The sequence below is a fragment of the Paroedura picta genome, chromosome 13, assembly GCF_049243985.1.
Source record: "Paroedura picta isolate Pp20150507F chromosome 13, Ppicta_v3.0, whole genome shotgun sequence".
In the NCBI taxonomy this organism is placed as follows: domain Eukaryota; kingdom Metazoa; phylum Chordata; class Lepidosauria; order Squamata; family Gekkonidae; genus Paroedura; species Paroedura picta.
The window spans coordinates 33290774-33305400 of record NC_135381.1 but is presented as its reverse complement, the minus strand read 5'-3'; positions in this window follow the sequence as shown (position 1 = coordinate 33305400).

Sequence of the window (14627 nt, the reverse complement as noted above, 5' to 3'; positions counted from 1 at the left end):
AGAGCCATCTGACAGAGAGGCTGATTCTATGAAGGCTTAAGGGGGTGGCAGGTGACAGTGGATGAGCGATAGGATTGTGAGTGTCCTGCATAGTGCAGGGGGCTGGACTAGAACAAGGGTAGTCAACCTGTGGTCCTCCAGATGTTCATGGACTACAATTCCCATGAGCCTCTGCCTGAAAACTCTGGCAGGGGGCTCATGGGAATTGTAGTCCATATACATCTGGAGAAGCACAGGTTGACTACCCCTGGACTGGATGACCCAGGAAGTCCCTTCCAACTATTTGATTCTATGATTCTATGATTCTATGATTCTATGATTCTATGATTCCATGATTCCATGATTCTATGATTATAGCCCGCAAGGGAGTGGCGGGCTATAAATCTAATAATAATTAATTAATAATTAATTCCATGATTCTATGGTCAGTTCTAGTTAGTACTTGGAAGCCTGGGGTCATGATGCAGAAGCAGACAATGGCAAACCAGCTCTGAATGTCTTTTGCTTTGAGGGCTGCCATAAGAAGAAGAAGAAAAAGAGTTGGTTCTTATATGCCGCTTTTCCCTACCCGAAGGAGGCTCAAAGTGGCTAACAGTCACCTTCCCTTTCCTCTCCCCATAAAAGACACCCTGTGAGGTGGGTGAGGCTGAGAGAGCCCTGATATCACTGCTCGGTCAGAACAGTTTTATCAGTGCCGTGGCGAGCCCAAGGCCACCCAGCTGGCTGCATGTGGGGGAGTGCAGAATCAAACCCGGCATGCCAGATTAGAAGTCTGCACTCCTAACCACCTCACCAAGCTGGCTCTCTCAGCAGCAACTTAGAATCATAGAGTTGGAATGGACCTCCAGGGTCATCTAGTCCAACCCCCTGCACTATGCAAGAACTCACAACTACCTGCCCTCCCACAGTGACCCCAATTTCAAGCCCAAATATTCTTTCAACCAAAAGTCTCCAGAATCCAGCCTGGCCTGGAGGAAATTCACCTACCATCCCACAGTGGCAATCAGCAGTTCCCTGGGGATGCAAGGAAGGGCCACAAGAGACAAACACTGGCACATCCCTTCCTGCCCACCCACTCACAAGTTCATCAAATCAGCATTTCTGTCAGAGGACTATCCAGCCTCTGCTTAAAATAAGGTGACCAGATTGTCCCACTTTTGGAGGGACATCTGGGGGCACTTGGCAAATTGTACTTATGTTGAAATTTAAAAAAATATATATTACAATACTATTTTTGCATTCTATGAAAAAAATATTTGCTCCATATAGACCAAATTTTTAATCAAGACCGCCCCCCATCAATGGTGTCCTGCTTTACCAATGTTAAAATCTGGTCACCTAAAAACTTCCAAAGAGGGAGAACCCACCACCTTCCAAGGAAGCCTGTTCCACTCTAACCGCTCTAACTGTGAGGAACTTCTTCCGGATGTTTAGCTGAAAATTCTGTTGAATCAATTTCAACCCATTGGTTCTGGTCCGACCCTCTGGGGCAACAGAAAACAACTCTGCTCCATCTCCTATTTGGCAGCCCTTGAAGTATTTGAAGATGGTTAGCTTGATGCCACTTCCTACCAGTATAAAAATTAGGGTTGTCCATAAGTGGGTAACCTCTTCTAGGAGATGAAGGTGTGGGGACATGGAGGGCACAGCCAGCCCACACCTGTGGGAAGCCAGAAGTAATGTTGCACTAGGAACCACTGGAAATTCTGTTTTCACTTTTTCTCCCCAAATATTGCGGTGAACATCCGGTGTACAAAACAATAAATGAAAAACAGGACTGAAACCATTTCTAAAGTATATATTTTAAAAAGAAACAAAGAACATTTGCTTCATTTTTACTTAGCAAAACTATCTGCACTCATTCCTTTTTACTGTCTTTCATTTCTTCGTTCCTGCAGTCGCCATGCTTAGAGATTTTTTTGCCAAAGAGTTTCTGTTTTTCTCTCTACTTTGAAATCAAACTTTTGGAAAAATCAGTGATCAAATCCTATCTTACCTCACCTGCTTTCTTTCACCCATCTGTTGTCGGAGGGAATTTGAAAAGCTCTTGAGAAGATCAACAACCATTCCAACCTCCTAATTACCTGATTTGCTGGTGGCATTCATCTCTTCAGCAGCAGCCAGCATTTGCTGAGGGAAACACCTGGAGACTTTTGGAACTAATTCCTTGCTTTGAAAGAAACAAATACATTCCTTGCTAACTGCCAATTATTAATATTGCCAAAGGACATTCCTACAGATATTCTTCAGTGGCTTGGGCCCAACTCATCTATGAGACTGTACATGTATGCTAGCTATAAAGAATAACTCTTGATAATGCCATCCAAGGTACAAGTATCCCACAGAGACATAGAGTCACCTCCATTATGGACATCACACAATTACAAAACTCCCCAGAGAATCTCCAGAGAGACACCATAATCCAACAGGAGTAAATACACATCCAAATATTCATTTCCCGAAACTGAAATGCTTAGTTCAGGAGCTAAGGTTGTATAGGCAGTGACCTACTTAGAGAAGTTTCCAGTGTGTTTTTTTATTATTTAGAAGTCTTCCTCATATTCTTATAGTTCCATGGTACTAAATTCTGGAGTAATTCCATACCAGGTTTTACTTATAGCTATAGATTGGCTAGAGCTACAGAAACTGTTGTGAAGTTCTCTGGTAAGCCTCAATGCTGTGATGGCATAAGGCAACTTCATACTACTGCCACCTGGATGAAGTCCATCCATCCATCCATCCTTCCATCCATCCATCCATCCATCCACTCTTATCTATGTAACTAAATAGCTAATTTGTGATTTTCAAAGTTTCTACCTCTGCACTTTTATTTGTCTGGTTGCCCAGCACAGAAAACGAGTACATATTTGGTGTCTTTACAAAAACATTGTTAGGTCTCACCATTATCCCCTGAAAACTGTTTGCCGCTAGGGTTGACAGGTCCCCACTAGCCACCAGAGGGGGATGGGAAGGTAGGGTTGCCAGATCTGGGTTGGGAAACCTCTGGCGATTTGGGACATGCAGTCTGAGGAGGACAGGGACCTCAAGCAACTGTAGGAAGCTGACTGTAAGTCACTTTGAGACTCCTTTGTGTAGAGAAAAGTGGCATATAAGAACCAACTCTTCTTCTTCTTCTTCTTCTTCTTCTTCTTCAGTGATGTAAAATGCTGTAGAGTCCACCCTCCAAATCATCCATGAATCAACCTCCAAATCATCCACCCTCCAAATCATCCATGAGAACTGACCTTTGTAGATGAGCTGTAATTCCAGGGGATCGCCAGGTCCCACCTGGAGGCTGCCATGTCTACTTGCAGCTGAATGTTTCAGGGAGAACTGAGTGAGTGTGGGTGATCTGGATGTCGGGGAATCCTGTCAGCCTTTACTAGTCTTCCCATGGAGGAGTCCTCTGCAGCACAGGTTGAAAATCACTGATACCTAGGGCTGCCATTCCCGGTTGGGAAATATTGGGAGATTTTGCAGTGGAGCCTGAAGAGGGCAGGGTTTGGGGAGGGGGGGACTTCAAAGGGGTATCATAAAATAAAGTCCACCTTCTGATGTGGTAGGGATGCCAGTTCCCAGGTGGGACCTGGGGATCTCCCAGTTTTACAGTTCATCTCCAAGTGACAGAGATCAGTTCCCCTGAGAAAATGGCTGCTTTGGAGGGGGGACTCTACAGCATTATACTCCCCACCCCAACTCCTGCCCACTCTTGGCTCCAACCCCAAAGTCTCCAGGCATTTTCCTACAAAGTGGCCATTTTCTCCAGACTGATCTCTACTGTAATGAATCGTAATCCCAGGAAATCTCCAGTCATCACCTGGGGGTTGGCAACTCTACAAAACCTTTGATTTGTGTCCTGCGTTCTGGTAGGCACATTCCTGCAGGTCATGTAAGTCCTGGCCCATCTGGGAGCCTCTGCTTTTGCTGGCAGCTTCTGTTTTGCTGCCTCTTTCCCTTGTTCTTGCTTCTGTTCCATTCCTGCTGACTTTGGGGCTTCTCTGGAGGTCTCTGTTTGGCCTTCTACCCCCCTCTCCCTGGCTTAGGTGACTCCTTTGAACTTCCTGAGACATTAGGTCCATCCTTTCACCTAGCAGCAGTGCTTACACCCCATTCATGTACAATGCTGTAGAGTAGAGAGGACTGTGTGGCAGCCTAGTGCTCCAGCCAGCACAGCTGGCTGGAGCACTAGGCTGCCACACAGTCCTCTCTACTCCCCCCCCCCCAAGATGGAGCTCCAGACTTCCACCCTGGCCAGCACAACTGCAACCCCACCCTCCCTGAAGCACACCCACTGGATGACTCTCATTCCTCACAGCAGACCTCTTATCTTCATCTCTGGGAAGAAGGCAGGTGGATGCTGCCCTTAGAGGTCTTCCTACCCGGCTGTTCTGCCAGCCCAGTTTGCAATTGCCAGCAAAGATGTCCCTTCAGGTCCTGAAGCTGCCACACTGTGGCCCTCTAGCGATGTCCAGACATTTCTGAAGGGCTGATCTGCTCACCAAGTGTTCACCTGCCTGCTGTGCAGCCTTCAGGATAGCAACCACCCACATGGCCAGCACGTGCACCTTTCCCAGAGTGCAGCTGTGACTCACCATGCCCTCCTCACTGAAGTCAAACAGGTAGGTCATTATTGCCTGCAAAGAGAGAAGTCCAGTGGGGGGGGGGGAGGCGTGCACCTGCAGCCTCTTTCTGCACAGGTAGAAGTCATTGTCGAGATGCTGAAAGTGAGACCCACACGGCTGTTGTGCATTTCTTTCATGGGAAGAGAAGGGAGCTGCTCACGGCCGTAGTTCTCAGAATTAACAACAGAGAAGAAAATGCATAACTGTCCTATACCAGGTTGTCAGCAAATGTCCTTCAATATCTGCTGTGTATGAAAGGGCACCATGTGCTCTGCATGACACTTTAATATAGATGTGCATGGCTTCGACAAATGTGCTTCAGAAATAAGAACCTTAGGGTTGTTGGCCTCCAGGTGGGAGCTGGGGTCATCACAAAATTACAATTGATCTCCCTACTGCTGGCAGACTTTAAATATGCAAAGTTGCAGAGTACCAGCTGCTTAAAGAATAAATAGCTCTATAGGGAACTGAAACAACTTTGTAAAGAGAGAGAGGAATGAGAGAGTGTCCTAGCAGTCTAGCTGACTAATTCAATCTAAAAGCAATCAGGCAGGAAGTGTGCTCCGAGGAGCAGGAAGTCTCCAATTGAGCCAGTCAGGACAGTGGAAGAGATTATTTGAAAATGCCAGGAACTTCCTGATCTCACTATGCTAAATATACTACAGTTGAATCATGCACACTGCAGACCTTGCACAATCTAACACACACTACAGAGATCAGTTCCTGTTGGGAAAATGGAAGCTCAGACTCTTTGGTATCACGTCTCTGCTGAGCTCTCTTGCGTTCCCAAATTTGGCCTTCCCTAGGCTCCACCCACAAAATCTCCAGGAATTTCCCTACCCAATTTTAGCAACCCTAGATAGAAGCATTCCCCATTGCCTTCAAAAGTTCTGAAGCTGTGGAAGGTCACAACTCACACACAAAGCATTTGACCAGCCAACCCCCAAAGAAAAGTTTAAGAGACAAGGGAAAAGGGCTAAACAAGGAGTTACCCCACCCCCCAAGAAGATCCCTGATAAATATGAACACTTGATGTGCAGAGCATTTTCCCTGGTTTCTTTGACATATTCCCCCCCCTTTCTCGCTTCCCTTCTTTCTCCCTTTCTAACATACCAGCAGATGATATAATTTCTCTTCTCTTGGCCTCTGATGCGCTCTGACATGTGACGCTTTGGGAAGTAACTGGAAGAGAAAAGCTGTGTGTTGATTTAAAGTGTTATCCGACGACTCTGCCATTCTTGAGTCTGGCACAAAGGACAATGCAACATATGAGCTTCCTGGAGGAAATAATCAGAATGACAGAACGTTAAATTAAAAATTAGACCGGGCCTTCTTTAACCAGCTTGCCTGGACATCTAACCTTATAGGATTATACCAAACATCCCCTTTCTAACCAGTGGCAGCTAATGCCGAAAGAGAGATTTCCTCCTCGCATAATCCCTGCATTGCTTTCAAATCTGCTTGTTTGGAAAGATGTAATTAAAAAGTATTATTCTTTCCTCTTCTGCCAACTGGCTGTCATATAGCATGAATAGAGAAAACAAGATTTCATTCCCAGACGCAGACCAGGAAAGGTTAAAACTAGAATCTGCTGTAAGTATGTATTTAATTCCAGATCAGGGGTCATTACAGACAAATTCTCTTACAGAGAAGAGTTCGCAACAGCTATAGACATGAGACACAGCGATAACCAAATAGATTTTGTCATAAAAATGCAGGCATGTATTAACATTTGGATGAGAGAAATTGCAAAAAAATGCAAGCCCCCCCCCCCCCCCCGTGTTCAGTACAGCATGGATTAACGAGGACTTCATCCTTTAGAGCAGGGGTAGTCAACCTGTGGTCCTCCAGATGTCCATGGACTACAATTCCCAGGAGCCCCTGCCAGCCTTTGCTCTCAGGGGCTCATGGGATTGTAGTCCATGAACATCTGGAGGACTACAGGTTGACTACCCCTGCTTTAAAGCATCCTGGAGAAAATAATCAAAATGACAGACGTTACATTAATAATCAGTTCTGTCCTCCACCAGCTGCATTGGCTACTGGTAGATTTCTAGATCAGGATCAAGGTCTTGGTACTGACTTTAAGGCCCTTTGTGGCATGGGCCCCGTATACCAGAGAGACTGCCTCTCCCAATATGTCCCTTGAATGAATTGCGCCGTCAGCATGCTGGTCATCCCTGCCCCCCCAAATATTCACCTGGCTCTAACTTGGTGGAACAAGCTGCCAACTAAGATATGGACCTTGACAGAGCTGTCAAAGTTTTGCAGAGCCTGCAATACAGCACTGTTCTACCAGACCTGTGGTTGAGAAGCTTTATGGCCTCTCTCCAAAATCAGAGTCCAGTGGCAACTTTAAGACCAATAAAGATTTATTCAAGGCATGAGCTTTTGAGTGCAAGCTCTCTTCCCCAGACCTGGCCTCTCTCCACCTCCTCTTCCTTGGCTCCCCTCCTACCTATTTATTATATGGGCCATCTCCAGCCTGGGTAGCACGTGGAGGGAGTGAAGAGGGTGATGGGGGGTGGGATTGGTGGGGTTTTTTTTTACTGTGTTTTAGTATGGTGTTTTATTATTATTTTTAATTATTTTGTTGAGTAGGTGTTTTTACTGTTGTGAACCATCCCAAGTGCTTATGGGAAAGGAATGGTATTGAAATTAAATATTGTTATTTATTATTATTTATTAGATTTGTATGACCGCCGCTCTTGGAGAACTGGCTCAAAACGGTTTACAACATTTCAAATACAAATCAATACATTAAACCATTAAAATTCCCCATTAAAACCTCCATATATGAAGATGCTGCTACTGCTGTTGCTGCTGCTGCTGCTTATGATACTGGGAGAAGTAAGAGAGCAGAGTCTTCATCGGCGTGTTCACTAGGACAATTGCTGTTTGCCTCTCATCCTCCTGGAACCAGTCCTGTCCCTGACCATTCCAGCTAGGCACAACAAAAGGAGGGTAAAGAGGCGAATCCCTTTCCATTGGCCAGTTTGTCCAATTCCCCATTTTTTTGCCACTGCGACTGGAGATGCAATGACATCTGCAGCTGCAACAAAACTTTTGCAAAAGAATATTCTCTGTGCTTTCTTTGTGTCCTCCCTCCCTCCCTAGCTCCAGGTGTTGTTGTTTTTTTTAAAAATAACTCCCATGAGGTTGGAAGTTCAATCCCAGCAGCCGGCTCAGGGTTGACTCAGCCTTCCATCCTTCCGAGGTCGGTAAAATGAGTACCCAGCTTGCTGGGGGGTAAATGGTAATGACTGGGGAAGGCACTGGCAAACCACCCCGTATTGAGTCTGCCGTGAAAACGCTAGAGGGCGTCACCCCAAGGGTCAGACATGACTCGGTGCTTGCACAGGGGATACCTTTACTAATTTGTTTTTGCTATAGAGTGATTTCAAAATCCTAACATAAAGCCCAGCATTGTTGGGTGGGGGGATGGGGGTAAGGTTGCCAGTTCCAGTTGGGGAAACTCCTGCAGATTTGGGGTCAGAGCCTAGGGAAGCTAAGGATCACAGTGGGGTGCAGTGTCATAGAGTCAACCTAAATCATCCATTTTCTCCAGGGGAACTGATCTCTGTAGTCTGGAGATGAGCTGCAATTCTTTGGGACCCCCAGGACTCACCTGGAGGCTGGCATCCCTAGGAGGAAAAGTCACCAGACGTGAGCAGGGTGATGCAGAAATCAGCACTGTCCCTTCCATATCTCCCCAAACTCACACTTTCTGATCTTCAAGGAAACATCATACACATACCCTGGTCAAGATGGTCTCTGCAATGGCCATTCCACATGGCCATTACTGTACAGGAGCCCACTGCCTCTTTAATAACTGGCAAAATTGACTCCAGCATACATTTTCATGAGTTGGGGCACAGCTGGTTATTAGGAGCCCATTCTGTATTATCAAAGCATTGGTACTCCAGCTCCCATCCTTTCCTCTCCGTTTCCACCCCCTTTCCCCCCTTCTACATCTTGTGCAATTATGTTGATTTGTAAACAGCCTTGAATTCAGTGGCTGAAAGGTGAAATAGAAATACAGTCTGTAAGTCATCAAATAATTAGGATGTAAGGGAAGTTGTCTGGAGCTCTGAATCTTGAGTTGTCACCAGGCGGGAGTTTTTGGGCACATGGATTTTATGCATGTTAGAGAACAATATTGGTCCAAAATTTGTGTAGGAAAACAACACCCCATATTATATGAGAATACATTTTTTGTAGAAAGGCTTTACAATTTTTAGTAGCTCTGTTGCATCTGTGGTGCTATCTTCTTGTTTTTCAGGGACTGTGTTCTGACTGTTAATAACTACAATTTGCATCATGATGAGTTCTTAGCAATTCCGTCTCTGACAATACTAGAAATATGTAAATCTCCCCGAGAAACTTTTTTCTATTGTTATCAAAAGTTTTAGAACTTCCCTTGAAATTCCTCAGATATTTTGCCTGCTCTTCAGATTCTGTTGAACGTTTCTGTAGCTAAAATTTGGAGGTAAAACTTAGGGATGTATTAAACTGTCCCGAGAAAATTCCATGCATTTTAATAAAATGCTTATGGGTTTCCTTCGAAATTCCATACTGGTTTTGCTTGAGCAGAAACTTTAGGTGATGTTCATGGGCAACTTGAGACAACACATTTAAAAAGAAAATGAGGAAAAGACATTACTTGAGACCACAGCCTGATGTGGATTTTAATGGTTGTCACATCCATACACAAGTGCTGTCAATTCACAGCCAATGTATGGTGACCCCCATCAAGGGACTTTCAAGGCTAGTTAGAAGCAGTTTGCCAGTGCCTCCCCCTGCAGAGTCTTCTTTGGAGGTTTTCCTTCCAAGTGCCAACCCTTCGTAACTTTTGAGGTCTGACAAGATCGGGTTATACCATGCTGCCTTCCCTCCTACAAAGGTGGTTAGTGATGCATAAATTTCCCTTAGACTCTGAAATCTCTTGGTACTTATGAGCTCTTTCAGACCGTTTATGCACTGGGAACTTCACTGCCCCAGCTCCCATGCACACCGGGCCAAATGTTCCCCCAGGTGAGTGCAGGAAGAGGTGGGGCAACCTGTCAGGACTAAAACTCCAGCCTGCAGCCCAGCATGAAACCTACAGTGCATAAACGGTCTTAGTGAGGATCTGGGAAATGCTCATCTTTTCTGTGATGTCTTTCCTGCAGACAAATGTGCAGATGAAAACATGTGCATCCATTTTACAGCATTGCTCCATGGGATCTTGCACTTGATGCTATCTGCCTTGCTTCTGCTTCTTAGAATCAGCTTAGGTAGGAAGCCACCTGGAAATTTACCCCTTTCCAATAAGCACATGCTGAAATGAGAAGGCTTTTCAACTGGGAAATGACTGAGGAACTGAACCTAAATACTCACCACACAGGCTGCCTTTTCTCTCCCTCTCTTCCAGGCGGTGTAGTTGTGTGTTTCACAGCAATCAGAAAGAGTTTTCATTGAGATGAAGGGGTTCACCTCTATACATGCTTCTTCAAAGAAGCTGGCTTGGGGCTCATGGTCTGCTGAATGCTAACTTGTTAAATGGTCTGAAATGTGTTCAACATTTCAAGCAAGAGGAGAACTTGCTGGGGAAATGGGCTCCGTTTGTAATAACAGCTGTGCATTACCAGCTAGGCAAATTAATATATTGAGCCAGGTAATTGCCAGTGATGCTGAGACCTTCGCAAATAATGTGTTGGGAAATTGAACTCACCCTTCTCAAGGTGAGCGCTGCAAGCGACTGTGTTGATGATTTGTTCACAATGTGGTTGTGTGGCTTGCACAGTTGTTGGCATTCAGCATGGCTAGCTGCTATCGGTGATTGCTTACAAGTGACTGGATGGCTGGCATTTGGTATGTGCCAAAGAGATGAAGGGCAGACCACGCATCATTTAAGATCTGTTACCTTTTGGAGTGGACATGTTTCTTTTGCATCCGCACAGTCAGCAGCATTCATAACACTGGTGAATGCCTAGAATGTATGGAACTGCAGTTTCCACAGATCAGCATATATATTTTTTTAAATATTTGAAGATATTCTCAGCTCTGGGAGGCAGGCAGGCAGTCAAAGGCTAGAAAGACAAGCCACACGAGATCCTTCACTTATGTTGGTGAGAAAATCTGACAAAGGGTGCATGCACATGAAAGCCCATACCTTGAATAAAAATTTTGCTAATCTTCAGGGTGACACTGAACTCAAACGTTGTTTTATGGCTCCCGGCCACCATGGCAACCCACCTGAATCTAGCACCTGTTTTGTAACTGAATTTGTTTCCTCTCAAAGGGGTTGGACTGATCATTGATTAGGTTCAGGAACGGAATGGCTGTGGGAAAGTAGTGTCGGCATGCATTGTACGCAAAATAGTTGCAGTGCAATTTAGAACTGCTTGGAGTCTGTGATGAAAAGCAAATGTTTTTTCCAATTGGTCAAGGGTCTACTTGCCACTGGGAATCCAAAGTAGTATGTGATTTGGGCAGAGGAGTGATCACACATAGTTACTGCTGGCCATTGAGACTGAACATCCTTTGGGGCCTTTTCTCTTACATCAGTTATTAAAAAGCCCTCTCTCAGGCCGATTCCACACAGACGGAAAAGGCCAAGAAGGCAGCCATATGACAGCAGGACTCATATCTACTTCTACATGACGTTGCTGCCAGGGCAGGCCTCTCCCGTGCTCGGCATACAATAAGCCCCCCCCTGCCCCATTTGAAAGGAATGAAGATATGATCTGAGTTCCTTTAGGTGCTCTAAGGCAGTGGTCCCCAACCCCCGGTCCGGGGACCAGTACCAGATCAGTTGCTACCGGGCCGTGGCTCCTCCTCGTCCTCCTCCTCGGCTGCTGCCTCGGGGGCTGCCCTGCCATTCTGCTGCTGGCACAGCTTTGGTGTTCTTCAGTGGCCGCTATGGCTGGGGCTCCCTCTCAGCATGGCCCTGCTGGCAGCACCCCCCAGTGGGCAGGGGGAAATCAGGGGCACTGGCAGGAAAGCAAGTGGAGCAGGGGCTGAGGTGGCAGCAGCAACATCCCTTGGCATAAGCCTACCCCCCCCCCCGGGCCTCAGTAAAATTGTCAAGCGTTGACTGGTCCCAGGTGATAAAAAGGTTGGGGAGCACTGCTCTCAGGGCCAAGGAGCCCTAGCCTGGCAGAGACCCATGTAGATGTGGAGGAACTGGGCCTTCCAGGCTCGGCTACTCCCTGTCCTACAGAGGCTGGGAGGGGACAGAAAATGCCCCATTCAGCTCCGCAGCACTTCATGATGCCACAGGGCTGAATGGGGCATTCCCCCCAATCCCATCTTCCTGCAACCCCCCTGCTCCCCCTCCCGCTCCCCCTGTGCAGTGGAACTGTTCCATCCTGATTGCGTCTGTCAGGATGCAGAAATCCAGGGCGGACCAGGTCCGTCACACTAAAAGGTCCCTTGTGGGGACACAGAAAGCGGCCTGGAGCAGCGTTGCTGGTGTAGAATAGCCTCAGAGGGCCCCAGGAGGCTTGCAAAGGATGCCAACAGATATCACATGCAACAATTACAATGTTCAGCCATTAAAAATTGTAAACAGCAACATTAACCTGCCAAACCACAGTTTTGCAAAGAGCTGCCTCTTCCACAGTGGCCAACTCCTCAGCATTAATGGGATGCCCTTTCCCACGAGACTGCGTTGACTCGACAGGAAAATGGGTAATCATCTACTGAAATTCAGCATGGGCTTTCTGTTCCTCAGATCTTCCTGAACTGTGCAAATAACACTAGAGCACTTTACTTGCATCCTCTTGAATGTATTAAACAGTCAATGCATCAGGGGGGATTATGCGACTCTTGTTGAGCTAACTCCATTGGACTGGATTTGTGTGCCGTCTGCACCTGTTTCTCAGCTCCACATGCCCCTTTATTTGCAGATGTAATTTCTGCTGACAGCTCTAGTGCAAAGCAATCTTTTCTTCCCCACATAATCTGCTTTTTTAAAAAATCGGAAAGATAACACACAAAACTGCAAGACTCAACGTTGACTCAATGAGACTCAATGGAAGAAAAAAAAATCACAATAAACAATCGATACTAATGAAAACAGGGGGGTGAGCAATAGATACCTGAGGGATAATTAGCAATGTGAGTATATCAAATAACCACTCTAGAAAGTTTTATACGAAGCTAAATGGGCAGAAAGATGCAATCAACCAAATTATTAGAATATTATAAGATGATCAGTAATCAACCAACGCAAAGCATTTAAGATTTGGTTGGGTTCCATGAATCTCCAGGCTTTCGGTTCTTTTGAGTCTCCTTCAGGTTGAAAGAACCCTGCTTCCTTCCTCTCTGGCTTCATTTGCCTTCTTTATGTGAATAGGGATAATACTGTTATACTTGTGCCATGTTCATTTTATGCCTGTTATTGTTAAACAGCAGCTTTAAGCAGTCTGTTTCCCCTCTCCACCTCCAGTGAAAAACTCTTCAGGACTCCATTCTAAGTCCATGTACCAGTGACCTTGGACTGGAGTAACTCTCCATGGAATTGTGCTGCTTTGAATTAAAATATGCTTCTATGTGTTAAGCATTTGAAAATAAGTTTTCCTTCTCTGAACAGCCTTTGTCCTCTTTGAGGTATGAGTGGGCTGGCATTATTACTCCCTATCTTTAGATTTCCCTCCCTAAGTTAAACCAGACTTTTCACTTTTTGTTGTACCGTTTCTGCTCCGCTGCTATTAAAATCAATAGATATTACATCATGTGTCCTTAGTCTCCCTTCCCCTATCAGAATGAATGTTCACGTGCCATTCTTTCATTTCCCCCCACTTTTTACAAACTGCCTCTGCCTCTGGAAAGCGCAGACCTGATCAATTGGACCAGATTAACTAATTGTTTCATCCTTCTAGCCATGCACATTTCCCCACCCACCCCCCAAATAAAAGTATTTATTTGTACAACTGTAATGCTTTATCTACAGTGATGTCAACATCCATGACCAGGAAGGCCTAATTAAGGCAACTGATCCAAAAGGGGTCTAATACAAGCTTTCTCAAGCAGGCGTTCATGAAACCCTGGGGTTACTTGACAGGACTGGAAGGGTATCCAGAAAGGGTGGGTTAATTAATTTTATATAATTGGATGGATGGATGGATGGATGGATGGATGGATGGATGGATAGATGGATAGATAGATGGATAGATAGATAGATAGATAGATAGATAGATAGATAGATAGATAGATAGATAGATAGATAGATAGATAGATAGATAGATAGATAGATAGATAGATAGATAGATAGATAGATAGATAGATAGACATTCAAATTTTGTAAACATTTATTGGCTGTTATATGGTCATGCCAACTGGACCCCCTCCCAAAATGGCCAATGATGTGCCTAAGAGGAGAGGAAAAGGAGGGACTCCAGGTGGGTGTGTACACAGCTATGTTTCCCAATCATATTTTGCACAATTGATTATGCCAATTCTAAGGTTTCGAAGCCTGAAGAATGCTTCAGGGGGTTCTCAATGATAAAACAGTTAAGAAAGCTGGTCTAATATAACCAGCCCCAGTCACTCATCACTTAGGTGGGGAGCTGGTATGATGTAGCAGTTAAGAGCAGTGGCTTCTAATCTGGTGAGCCAGGTTTGATTCACCACCCGTCCACATGCAGCCAGCTGGGTGACCTTCAGCCAGTCACAGTCCCATCTCAGGATAAATTACTGGACTAGATTAAGGCAGCTTCATATATTCAAAATAGGAAGGATTTGTGAGTTCCACTGAGCCTTTAAGGTGACATGACTGTTTCTCACATTTTGAACCTTTTGACTGATGGAACTTCAACTGATGTCCAAGTTTATCGCCATTTCGAGAAGAACAATGGACTGCAGTTAGCTTTTCTTCTTTCTGTTTTGCTGGGATTCTTCTATTTATCAGAGATTAAAGAATATCCATCATCAGCTTTTCTAATGCTCATTCATTGAAGGTTGATTATTTAATATAGATACTTGTCAGCCCCCCCTCCCCCCCAAAGATCTAGCTTCCAA